The sequence below is a fragment of the Pelecanus crispus genome, chromosome 15, assembly GCF_030463565.1.
Source record: "Pelecanus crispus isolate bPelCri1 chromosome 15, bPelCri1.pri, whole genome shotgun sequence".
NCBI lineage: Eukaryota > Metazoa > Chordata > Aves > Pelecaniformes > Pelecanidae > Pelecanus > Pelecanus crispus.
In genome coordinates, this window is record NC_134657.1 from 4,455,483 (window position 1) to 4,469,220 (window position 13,738).

The following is a 13,738-nucleotide window of genomic DNA, read 5'->3' on the forward strand; positions in this document are numbered from 1 at the left end:
GGAGCGAAGGCGGTGCCCAGCGGAACGCGGGGGGGCGAGGCCGGCTCTGCCGGGGCAGCCACGACTGCCGCCCGGTACCAGGATCCCGGAACAGAAACTGCCGGGAAGTTGGGCAGCAACTGGCCAGCGCTGCAACTGGCGTTAAGGGCCGGGGCCCGGGAAGGGCTCATCCGGTTTCCCTGCTGGTACTCTCACCGCCAGACAAATGCTCCGTACAGGAGACATCGCTCGGTGGCAGAGGTATGCAGCAACGATCCCTGAACTAAGCAGGAGTCATTAGATGGGAGGTGGCAAGGCTATTAACTAGGGTGGTAGAGAAAATCTTTTTCACACTCGTGCTTGCCCCTTACTCAGCTAGGCGTTCAGCACGGCTGGCCATCTGACGTGACCACGGACCCTTGCCTTGGCTTTCCAGAGTCCAAAGAGTCCCGCTTCCGATAAAGCCATCCCTGAGCACAGGGGCTTTGCTTGCTGTTGACAGGAGTCTCTAACAACCGTGCTGGATACAGCGGTCTTGCATTTATTTATTGTGTGCTCTTCTGTGACTCACTCCAGTTTTGGAGGCAGGGAGAGAACAACATTCCCCCCATCCTTGGCCTGTTTACTGGGGTGACCTCTTACCACAATGCAGACTCCTGCAAGAGCAGGATTATGTCAGTAAATTGCTGAACCACTACCTGATGGGAATGGCTTTTAATGAGGCTACATTACAGAGGTGACCTAAGCATGTTTTTCCCAATATTCTTGTTTATTTGAGTGTTGATGGCGCCTGGGAAAAAATATCCCCCCACCCCAGTTTTTAGATAGATTTGTCAAGTCAGTAAGAGAGAGCAGCACAGTAAAATAGGCCCATCACCTGAGCCTGCCTCCAGGCAGGGCTGTGCCAGAGGCATTGCGCTCTTTCTGATGCATCACCCGAAAGTGAACAGAAAGCCAGGCAGACAAAGCCAGACCATCATCTTCCTTGTGGGGCTCCAAAGAATGCAAATTTAATGAGGCTCCTGAAGTAAAATTGCAGTCCACCAGCTTTGTGCATTTCTGCCAGTGATGGAGGTTTCTACAGAGAAGGTGATTGTGAGGGGTTAGCGATTTTGTGGAAAACTGCAAGCCTACAGTAAAGGGAAAAATCACTTTTTCTAACTTTGCCGGTGATGCGAGCGGAGCCCACGCTGATGCGAGGGACAGCGCTCAATCAATCACACAGCAGAGCCCAGCAAACTGCAGGGAGCTATCAGTCAGCGCTGCGTACGAGCACTCAGACAATAACACGGTTCTCCTCGGCAGCGTTTCTGACAGCCCTCCAGGTGCAGACAGGCAGATGAGCCCATCGTCGGCGCCCCGCTCCCCTCTTTGCACAAGCATGCAGCACACCGAGTCCTGCAATGCACCCACGGGCAGACACAAAGCGATGCTGACACACCTGTTCACGGACGAACCGTACCCATCTCCTCTCCGCACGCAGTACATCAACTTGACAGCTTTACCTTTTAAAACTTGTACATGGTTTTGCAACAGCACAAACACATATGACATCTTCCTTCACCACACACATGCCACAGAGCTACGCTAGCCCTAGTTGAACTAGATGTTTCTCTCACTGTGTTAGCGCCTACAATATATACATGAAGAATATGCCTTTCCCTGTCAATACAGAGACACTCAGACTGCCACATTCATCTGTTCAATATCACTCCATGAACACACAGGGGTCTGCACAGCACTTGAAAAGCTCCGTAATGGAATTCTCACCTGGATGGGAAGGGGTGACTGGGAGGTTGACAGTCCTGCTCTATGGCAACTTCTGTGATTTCAGTTTCTTTTCACTCTGCATTGGAAGGAAATAAAACATTTCAAATATTTGGGGATGGGAGGGGCAGGATGGTGCATAGTGGAAACCTTCACACCTGGCTTAACATTTCCTTCCATGCCCCTCTGTGCTCAGAGAGTATCAGCCTCTGACTGCTATCGTTTCCCTCCCTTAGGCCCCACAGAAGTGTTCAACAAAATAGCATGTGTTGCCAAAATGAATAAATAGTTCATTACTAGTTTAAATCAGCAACACTGAACGTTTTACTCAGACACACAGGTTAGAACTGTCTACATAAGCGGCAGTATCTGTGCACATAAACACAAACTGTATCGAGCTGTACCTACATTACTTGCACATACCCGTACACAAAGGTTTCAGTGCTTTATTGCAGACTCCACTAACAATGCAAATACGTCTACAAAGAATTAGCATTATTTGTGGCCTTTATTAACCCCACACGTGTACAGGCAAACAGCTAGCACACAGACTGATGTGCTGCACACTGCTGTTGTCCTCATTAACCACGCAGGTACACAAACACACGTGTGACACCAAGAGACATTAGCACTGTACTGCAGTCTTCATTACTAAGCTGCGTATTCACAAATGCCCGGCCACATGCACAGAGGCACACAGCCATAAGCAGGCAGGAAAAGGATTGCTACTGCACCTAAAGCCATTCCTGGCTAAAGGATGCCTTTTGGAGTGGGGAAGCTGAAGGAAAACATCTTCTCCTTTATTCATGCTCTCTAATCTTCTCACAGTCTCAGCACGACCGCCTTCCATGCCAAAATCCAGGTACCATCGGCCATTCCGCATGCTTGTATTTATGGCCCCTCTTTGAAATTCTGACTGCTCATCTATGCAGAATAAAACTACCCAAGCAATCTTTCCTGTTCAGGTGCTCATTACTAAAGTGTTAAATAATGCCAGACAGGCTCTTTTAGGCCTTGTAAATTTTATCTGGGGGACTTCCAGCTTCCACAAGGTCTATTACTGCCTGATTGCCTGAAAGGCTTTCAGGTTTGTACCAGACAGCAAGCTATACAGCAGAGAAGGCTGGGTAACAACCGAGCACTGAACTTCTATTAAACACCACTGCTGGCTTGGGAGCCAGGCTTGGGAAGGTGAAATGCATACATGTAGGTGCGTACGCGTGAGTGCCTGCAGAGTCTGCCAGCGTGTCCCTGGAGAATACACAGGGCTACCAGTGTTTGCGCAAATGAATGCGTGTGCTTGGGCTGTTAGGAGAGAAGCGCCTGGACCGAAGGGTGACGCTGTGTGTGAGTGAGTACAAGATTGTGGGTGCATGAAAAAGGAGTGGGCCTGTGTCTGTGGGCCTGATCTCAGCTACACAACTGTCACTGCAGAGGAGGTGCTTAGGAGTCAGTGGGGTTTGTGGCGGCACAGCTGAGAACAGAATCAGGCTCTGTGAGTTGACCTTTCCTATTTGAGCAGCTTTCTCCAAGTGCTTGCTGTTAGCCAGGGCTCAAAGCAAGGCTGCTTGAATACACCAGTAAGCTTAATAAAGTGGAGAGAAAATAATGGAGAAACCCAGGAAGAAAGGGCAATAGCCCCCAAAGCCAGAGAGGTTCTGTGTCATCGGTTGCCAGCTAAGTGTCCCAGGAGAACACCCCTCAGCTCCTGGGGGCAATCCCTAAAGGATACTGAGCCGCAGATAAAGCATATTTTCAGAGGAAAAGAATGGGGAGCAGGGACTAAATACTGTGTTTAGAAACATCCCTCAGCCTTTCTGAAGTTGTGCTCTTTGTTTCCTAGTGTCTTCCTGTCAGAGAACTCAGACCTTTCCTCCTCTTTCCTAACCCACACATCCTGCTTGATGGAACAGCAAGGAAAGGGATATTTTCTATCTGTCCACAAAACTAACAAAGCCACATCACAAGCCATTTCTGTGTGCCGTGTATTTATAAACCTCAGCCCTGACCCGACCAAGCAAAACAGTTTGTAGTTACCACTGACTCAGGCCTGAATTCAAACTGCCAGCCTATTATTTCTTACTCGGGCAACACTAGTACTCAAAAATTATGTTAAACATTTCCCAGACGCAGAAACAATCCCTTCCCCAAAGAGCACAGAGGTGAAGGCACACAGCCAGCCAGCCTCCTCTTTTATTGGATAACATTTCTCCTATATTTCATGAGAGCCAGATGGCACCATCTGAACAGCAGTGAGGCTGGAAGCCTTCAGCCACGCCAGCCAAAGGGAAGCGTGACCCAGCCCTGCGTGCACAGCAGCTCAGCGCCGGAGCCGGCTCTGGCTCAGGCAGGGTGCAGCTGCAGGCCCACGCTGCCTGCAGGCAGCTGCCTCTGCTCGGGCACAGGGGCACAGGACAGCGCAGGAGGGGTAGGCTTTTTTGCATTCGGGCAACAGCATAAATTTGCATGTGGAAACCTGAAGCGCTACTGCTGACAGGTACAATCCTAGACTTTTGAGGACAGGACTAGAGTTTCCTCAGTCCTGAAGCTCTCCGGGGAAGGGAGGCCCATCTGCAGATTGCCTGAGAAAAAGAAATAGGCATAAAGAGAGACCGTGTATTCTAAACCCCCGCTGCATGTGGGGCTGTTCCCTTGCAATTAAGTGAAGCTAATGGTTTTATGGAAGCTTGTCGTTCAAAAGGCACTGTTTAATGGAGTTTCACCACCATTCCCCAAAGGCTTCCAGACTGCATTAGTATCCCACCGCCCACATCTTAATCAAACAAGCCGCCTCACGCAGGCATCTCCCACCCGGTACGTATGGAGTGCAGGGGTATCGGGGCTGCCATGCCTCCCGTGCTCGCCTTTCCACTGGAGTCTTGGAGCCCCAGGATGTCATGAATATTCATGACATAAACATTAGCAATAACTATTGTGCAATTTGGACAAAAATATATATTAGGCAAAAGAACTGGGAGAGAACAACTGAGGGAGAATCTTTACTCCTGAGCTCCAGGAACTACTGAATAGCATTTTCCTGAGCTGTAACTGGTGGTTTTAAAATGCAAATTAGTCTTGGGTTTTTGAGAGACATTGTTAAAAAAAAAAAAAAAAAAAAAAGACCCATGCAGCAAAGCGTTATTGTATTGTAATGAATGCGGGATTTGCAGAGCTGCTTTGTGCCAGTGAATGCACAGTGGATGCAGGCCAGGGACTCCAGAAGCCCTGAGGCTCGTCCCCAGCAAGCTCTGCCACTGACTCACTACGTGACCTTGAACATGACATCCTTTCCTCTATTTCAGTGTTCTCATCAGAGGACATAGGGGAGGGGAGAGAGATGAGGCCATTTCTGTGCCTCCTGGTGAGGTTATACATTATAGGCCACTCTGAGGTGGAAGTCAGCAGAACAAATGTAGCAGCTGTCTCCCTGCAAGGACCGATGAACTGGGATAGTGTTGCCCTGTTCATAATGGCCTTCCTCTGGCAGATGCTGCTCAACCTCTCCTATTCCTATTCCTATTCCATAGTTCATCTCTGGCCTTGTGTCTCCCTTGTGTTTTTCTATAGAGCTGGTCCCCTCCTTGAGTCCCAGAGTCTGTAGAAAGCCCTCTGCAGTTGTTCAACTCTTCTTTTTCACATCCACCTGTAGAGCATCTAATACCATTTTACCTGCCCTCTAGTTAAAGAACTGTCCCTAAATGGACTCCACCACACAGATCATAGTAGGAGTTGAACATAGAAAGGAAGACAGAATAAGTGAACTGTTACTATAGATATATTTTCTTCAAATTATTCATGGTATAAATATAAATAATAACAATCTATAAAGAGGCAGGATGGTCTGAGGCACATTGCAGTGCAGAGGACCCCTCTATTCCTCTATTCCTGGACCCCCAGGATCCAGTCTGGGATCTTGAATAAGTCACTGGGTTATCTCTGCCTTGGCTTTCTGCTAGCCTTCTGCTCCCTTCTGGTGATGGAAGCCTGGTGGTGGAAGAGGTTTGGGGTGCCATTTTTTTGTCCACTATTACCTCCTCTTATCAGCTGCTTTCACCACACTCAGACCCCAGTGTTAGCGAACTCTGCAGGGTAAATCGGCGATTTCTAAACTTGCCCCTTCAAAGCTGCACTCTCCATCCACAGCCTGCACATACCTCCTCCCACCATGTCCAGCAATGCTCTCTCCCATGTACAGCACTGAAGGAAGGCTGCTGAATTTGGCATTTAGAAACTAAGTTCGCTCTACAAGGTCACATCAAAGAGGCCAAAAATCACAGTCAGCTGGCACTAGCCTTCACTTATTACTCACAAGAGAGAATATTAACTGGTAAAGCAGAGGCAAAGAGTGCCATATTCCATTACCAGTCCCCTGAGCCCCCCTGACACCACGGAGGGAGAGCTGTTAACTGAGCTCCTCAACTGCATTTTCACTGACAGAAATAGCCTAGCAGCTGCCTGACCTTCCTGTAGCAGAAGTCTCAGGTCCTCTCAGCTGCTGCATGTCACAGACAGAAATTGCTCAGAGCCTTCTGTGTCCTGATGCATTTCAGAAATTATCTCTCTGATGAAGGCAAGATCCCTAAGGAGGAATACACCACAAGGAGAAGCAGTTACACTGGGGGAAAGTCAGGGCATTCCTATAAAAAGCCAAGATGTTCAAATCCAGATGCCAAAACATACGTTTTCAAATCCATATTTAAACCCCTGAGCATCAGACCTGAAGCTCCCATTACCTGTAACAGAATTTGTGAGTGCTCAAAGCTTTTAAAACCTGGCCATTTGTTTCCAAATACAAAAACAGGAATAAAGAGCTTCTCAAAAAATGCGCTACTGTACCAGCAGAAAATTTCAGGTCTTCACTGGAAACACAAATCTTTAAGAGGCACTGTCTGGAATCAAAATATATTAGTTTAAGCTAAAATATTTGGGGTTTCAGATATTCCTTTCTCAAGTAATAAAAAGAAAATATGCTTAAGCAAAGCATCCTTTCTTACTCCTTCCCTACCAGCTATGCAGTGGGAACTATCAGAAGGTTTTGCATATTGGCAGTAGCAGTATAAAAGTGCTTCTGAGAATCAGATGGGAGAAATGCCTGCTCCAGGAAGCCAGAACAGAATATGAATCAGAAAAAAAGGAGGAGGACAAGAAATCAAACAAAACCATTCACATGCTGAAGCAAGGGTGCATAGCCACTACCACTTTGGAGACACCAGGAATTGTTACTGATCTCTTCAGCTACTGGAGAACCAGGAGAGCTTGCAGAAGTGATTATGGGTCAGAAAATCACCAGAAAGCAAAGAATTCCTATAAACCAGAAAAGATTCCAAGAAAGAAAAAAAAAATTCTGGCAAGGTTCTAGCTCAAAAAATTCCTAGAAAGCAAACAAAAAGATTCCTCAAATCAAACCTTCCTGTCCTGGTGTAAATTGCTGTGAACAATATGTGGAAAGCGTTCCAGTGTGCACCTAGCAAACCCAGGGCACGTTCTGGCCTAATGATTAATGCAAGAGAGGATGTTGTTCAAATTCCACACTTGTATATCAGGTATTTTTCCTGTTATTGTTACCATTGTGGAAAAAAATTAATTGTGGAGGGAAAACATGGACCAAATTCATATGTGCTATAAATCAATCCTGTTCCATTTTGACCTCAGAAAGGTTGGCCAGTTCCTAGCAGTGGAACATATGACTCATTACCTGTCTATTCAAACAGCCAGCAGTAGGGAGTTCTATATGGCACCCGCTTGGCAAATAAACCTTTTGTCCTCCCCTCTAAAACAGCACATACAGAGTTATCTCAGCAACAGCTACTTACATATTGGGAAACTAAGCAGCTAAATATTCCTTTCATCTCTGGGTCCTTCCACCTAGCCAAGAAAAGCATCCTGCCTTAGATTAAGAAACAGAATAAAAGCTTGTGCTGTTTTCATACCCTGAGCAAACAGGGAGTGCAATTGAAAGCCTCCACTTATTCACAGTGAAGCTTTCTATATTGCTTTGTGCAGACATTTCCATCTGAGCATCAGCCTGCTTGAACTGCTGATGTGGGAGAAAGGCTGTTCCACCCAGTGCATGAGGAAGCCAATGACTGCTCTGGTGCTCTCTGAAGGAGCAAAAAAAGGGGCCACGTGTGTGTCTGAGCACCGCAGCCCAGGCAGACAGATGTGGATTGCCTTTTGCCAAAGAGGGTGGCTTCAGGCTCTGACAGGCCAGCTCTGACTGTTGTGGTGGCTCCAGATCATTCACTAGAGCCCTTCACACCCGTGTCAGTGGGTTTGTGTCCACGCGGAAGGCTCTGAACCGCAGCCATGGCAGTGCGGGGACAGATCCAGCTGTGCTGCCTCCGGTGTGGATGCGGTGATCTCCAGCCGAGGGCAAGGCACACGGCTGTGGCTGAGAACTGGAACCATCACTGCAAAAGAGCCCCTGGTCTCTCAAAATGGAGAACAGTGTCCCTTGGGAGGTGGGGCTGGAGAAAGATCTTTTGCAGTTGCTTTTGGTGGCATGCCCCTATTTGCCAACACAGTGTTATTAGTATAAAGATAAAGTGAGAAGTATAAACAGGCAAGCAGACAAAACATAGCCATAGGAAAAAGCTAAACTCTACATAAACCCAGATTGGCAGATTGATAAAATATTCTTAGGCAAGAAACAGACAGCATGAAAGACAGGAAAATGGAAAGAGAGATTTAGAACTGAACTTAATACTTCTGTGATTTATTTGCATGAAGCTCAAGCAGCGTGTGTGGCTCGGGTTGTATTTATTTTGCTTCCTAGACTGCCTCAGGTGCTGGCAGAGAATTGTTATGTTGAAGTTGCAGTCCATGGGATGTTTTGGAAATTCATTGTCCCTGGGGAAAAATTAGGAGAGTTTCATAAATTCTGGAAAAGTTCTGCAAGTTCTAAAACTCAAAAGAGGAAGCGTTACATGTGAAGTAGTCTGGATCTCCTCCCTATAGTGAAAGCCCAGCTTTGTCTCCTCAGAGCCAGAAGGCCTTCTTACTGCACTTTGCATGAGGACATTCTGCAAATTATGGAAATTTTGTGCATCCAGCCATCCTGCAACAGATGGCAAAGCAGTGAGAATGGCCAGAGCTTGTGGGTGGCGTGGATGTGTTTACTTTAATAAGGCCCAGAGATTAAAGTTCCACCAGTGCCCATCAGCAGTCTGTTACATTCATTCATTTATAATTATTTCCCATTTTCCCCTGCAGTTACATTTTAGAATTGTAGTTATTTGGCTCTCTATAACCATACAACGTAGTTCACATGACCCTGCCCCAAAACAGGGCATCCAGGATCCCTCCCAGGATCCCCCTCGTAATCCAAGCCCAGGCATCAATCTGTGGGACACTGAGCCCCTTTCAGCCCATAGAGGTAGGGCTGTGGTCTCGGGGAACCTTTTCTGCTGTGGTCAGGCTGTCCAAAAGAGCAGGAAGGAAAGTGAAAAAGCAGGGGAATATGTGGGTACAGGAAGGAGAAAAAAGAGTGAAGGAGACAGGTGAGGGGATTAAAAATGGTACAACAGAAGAGGAAAAGTACAGCATAGGACCGGCACCTATAATCTCTGCTACAGCATTTGTGCAAGATGAATAGAAAAGTTGCAGAGGAGGAACTTCCTTATGTCTAGCATGAAAAGCCAGGAAAAATTGTAACAGAAAGGAAAAGGAGAAAGTTAAAATAGGAATAGGAGACAGAAAGTCACTGAAGTTGTGCAGTTAAAATGGTAGCAAGCCCAAGTACATGAATGCTGGAGAAAGGGGAAGGGAGAGGTAGCTAATGGAGGAGCTTGTTTGAACATCATAAAAAATCAGTTGCTTCAGGACGTAATGTGCTCCATGCTGCCTGCAAAATCTCGGCTTGGAGCACCATCCATTTCCTGGGTGCTCAAGCACCAGGGAGCTGCACTTTCTCCGGTGCTGTTTGCTTTTGATAAATGCTGCTGTGACAAATGCACTAAACCCAGCGAAAAAGAGCTTTATTAGACTCTGAAAACCAGAGTCCATCACTGCTCAGACTACTTATAAAACAATCTGGCTTGAGAGTGATACCAGCTTTCCCCGGGGCACGCAGGGAGGCATTGCTTATGCCAGCATGAGTCCTCCCACATACACTGTCCGCATCTATTCCACGCCCTGCAACAGAGAGCAAACTGGGTAGCTGCCACATCCCCTTCCTACAATTATTAGTGTTTCCGCTTGAGAAGACTTGGTTTTAGTGGCAGGTTATCATGAAAGCCTCAGGTGGGCTTCAGGAAATTGCATGTCACCCCTAGTCATCCAGTTTGCAGGAGATCCCTGTGTGTAGGACACAATGGAGTCTAATTATGTTTTTAACTTATGGGATTCAGATCATCACAAGAAGGGTCTATGTGTAAGCTGGGTCACAGGACAGGGATGTGGTTTGATCTGCTCTGTGCTTTACTAAACCCACAGACTCATTATCCAGCTCCTGTTTCCAGGAAGCAGCAGAGGGTGAGAGCTCTCCCTCACTGTGACTCCAGAACTCAGCCAAGGGCTGACAGACAGAGTGTCACTGTCTCCTGCTGTGGCTGTGATTTATGATGACTCTTCGTTGGTGTTTGAGCCAAGGATTGTGCCAGCCCAGTTGTGACCTTCTCCGCTCCTGAGCCTGGATCATCAAACACTCCCTATCTCCAAGCATCTTTTGCAGAGAACCTCACTCTCTGCTCCTGTAATGAGTTGCACAGCACAATATGGAATTAGCTGACTCTCAGTTATTAATTGTCTACAACAATTAGCCAGGACGCTTGGGCCTTCAGGCACCTTGGTTACGTGTGGGAGCCAATTACAGTCTCATACATATTCATGCCACTTCATCCACAAACTGAGAGCGCTGCTTCCCCAGCTTTCTCCCCATCTCCTTTACTCTGACTCGCATCCAGCCCACCCTGGGCCAGGAAGGAGAAGTAGTTTCCTTTCCTTTCATGTCTCACTGAAATCAAATATTTGCTGTGGCCATACTTGATGTAATGGAAATGCAGAACTAGCACATTTGACAGGGAGGAACAGAAATGGCCTGGTCAAAATTCGCTCATGCCTTACAAGAGGAGATGGAGAAATCTCGCTGGATCCCTCTCCCTGCAGTCACCTGCTCTATCAACACACCACAATCCATCATCCAGCTGAGCTTGATGAGAGATATTCTCACAGTAAGCAACCACCTCAACCCTATCTGAGACCACAATTTCCAAAATATCAGCGCTCATGGTGTAGATCAGCGTGGTCAGTGTATTGCCAGTGAATCAGATGGATTTAGACCAGTTTATACCCACTGAGGACCTTGACAGTAAGTGCTGAGTGAGACACTGGGTTGCACTAGGTAAGTCACTTAATGCCTGCATGTGTCTAATTCTCATGGGTATGCTAACGCTTCACTGCTTCCTGGGGTTGCTCTGAGGTTACATCTCTAAATATCCACGTGCTGTGCTCCTAGGAAAATAGCAACCCTGCGAATGCATGACCTAAACTATGCTTGACCCCAGCAGGAGTTGGAGCTGGTCCTGGGGTGAGTGTTTGGGGCTGCAAGTGAGCTCCACGGGAGTCTTCTGAGCGCCTTCACCACGCGGGGTCAGAGCCTGACCGAGCTGGGACACGTGTGTCTTGAGAATCCACTGATCCACCAGCGTGCCCATTGAATCTCTCTCTCACAGCAGCTATCCAGAAGCTAAAAAGTTAAATCCATAACCTGCTCTCTAGATTTATTGTCCTGAAGGCTGTTATGACTTTTGTGAGCTTTGAAGTGCAAAATAATGTTAGAAACACGCGTTATTTATCAGACACACTAGAGTGACTCCTCCTCAGTCGTCATTGCTGTGGAAATAAATCCCTGCTCTGTGTTTAGGAAACAAAGCTATTTCTGTCACATAGGAGACCAGCTGAAGCTTTTGAAATAATCTGATTTTAATATTGCTAATGTTTGCTTTTTGGTTTTGCGCACCCAAACAACTTTCTGAAGGGGTCCGACTGATTTTGCCTTTCCAGTCATTTTTAGTCATTCTCTTCTTAGGCTGGTAAGAGGCTGGTCACAATTTCCAAGTGACTTGTGATTTGGGCTGCTTCACTTCCGTTATGGACACCACCTCAGTAAAAATCAATAACAAATTAAATCACAGTAGGCAGTGTGACCAGTGAAAGAGTGGCTGTGGGCTGCGAGAGGGAAAGGGTTTGTATTTTTTTAAATTAGAGAGAAATTGAAAAAAAAAGATAACTTTGTGGCTTCATCAGAACTACCCATGTTAGAAGGGTACTGGTATACACAGAATGTACTTTAGCATCCTACATCATATTAACTCGTGACTAGGACACAGTACTGGCCACTGCTGGGAAGTGAAACACCTGTGTAGTACACTACACAGCCTGGTTCTCCCTCATTACTCCTGATTTATGCCATCTAACACCATTAACTTGAAAGTTCCTCCTCACTTAACACCAGCATGAGATCAAAACCAGATTCCTCATTCTGAGAAGGGGGAGCAAGAGAGTTTAATGCAGTCTTCTGCTCTAGCTTCCTACAAACATTTTCCAGTTCCTCTGCATCTGTGAGGAACAAACCCTTCTGCTTTACATTCACAAACCTGTGAGCTCCCCCAGGGCAGTGGGGACACCACCATATACAGATTCTAGGTCTGCCCTGTGTACTTTTCAGTGTCTGTTTTGGTTCCCTACGTACTCCCCTGAACGACAACAGCAGTGTGATTTGAATTGCCCACAGTAAGTTCTGGACTCTGCCGATCTCAGTGTCTCAAGTTATTGGCTGGTTTTATACAAAGGTTCCTAGCATGTTGCGATCTATGGCTGGTAAATGCAAACATTTTCTCTCTCAACAACTTAATTTAACCTCTAAGCTATCTGCTGCTTTCTTTCTTCCCCTTTGTCTGCTTCCAGGTTCATAATTTTTCCCTTTTTATTGCGGGGATTCTGCCTGTTAGGGGAACTTTGCAGAAGGGAAAATAAACAGATCAGTATTTGATATTATGCTTTCTTTTTAGAGGTTTGTTTCTCTTTCTTCTTCCATTGCATCAATATTAACATGTTGATTCATAAGCAAAATAAAGTAAGTATATAAATATACTCTTTTTCTTCTTTTGAATCATAAAACTCAAAGTTATGGTTCCCACAGCAACTGTAACTCAACCTCAATGTGCACATACATTAAAAGCAGGGAAATTATCACCCAAGGCAGCAGTTGAATATGTGTGAGGGGATCACGTTACTGACAGTGGAAGGACTGCGAAAGGTTGAAATCCCAGAGATGTGAAACATTTCGGGTCTGTCTGCGACGATGTCACACACAAAAAAAGAGAAGATCTCAGAGATCTTGATCTTTATGGACATAAATGGGATGCAACTTTGCGACATGCAGAACCACTTGACTGAGGTGATGTTACCTTTATTGTTGAACTCCACTGGCCTCAAAGATGCTAAGGCATTCCAGAGCCAAAGATAGTGCCACTGAGTGTACCTGCGTGCACTTCTCCGTTGTACAGAGCTGATGGGGTGACCCAGAACCACACAGAGTCTGAGAGAAAGGCAACAGGCCTGCATGTCCCCCAGAACACAGCAGGCACCATGTACCAGACCACAAAGTCAGAAGAGTCATTAGAGGATCTACTGCATTCACAAACACAATCTGTCATCCATCCCGCCTCTTCCAAGCCTGTATGTCACCCTTCTTTTCAGCTGCTCTGTAGGAGAGGCACAATTCTGAAATACAGCTTCTTAGATAGGATTGGAGCCCACGGGGATACAGACAAAAGGCTGGCAACATCTACAGGCAAGAGGTCTCGGCTCTCCAGCTCTTCCGTACTCTGGATGCCAAAGTAGCCAGTCACGGAAGCACAAACTGCATCCCAGGGGGCTTTGGCTAAGATATTCTAATTATTTGTACAGTAAGATGAAAGAGCGATGTGTTCCCATTTCATAAAGGCTTTAGCAAATAGAGTCCACCAGGTGCTGATGCTCCTTTGTGAGG

At 46.5% G+C, this 13,738-nt stretch overlaps 1 protein-coding gene across 1 annotated transcript in view; it reads right to left on the reverse strand.

Moving 5' to 3' along the window:
* Window positions 1–1,779, reverse strand: part of DISP3 (dispatched RND transporter family member 3) — a 39,706-nt gene extending 37,927 nt beyond the window's left edge. Inside the window, exon 1 of the mRNA XM_075721544.1 lies at window positions 1,750–1,779. The gene's annotated coding sequence lies outside the window, so the exon portion shown is untranslated. The remainder of the gene's footprint in view (window positions 1–1,749) is intronic.
* Window positions 1,780–13,738: the final 11,959 nt, after the last annotated feature.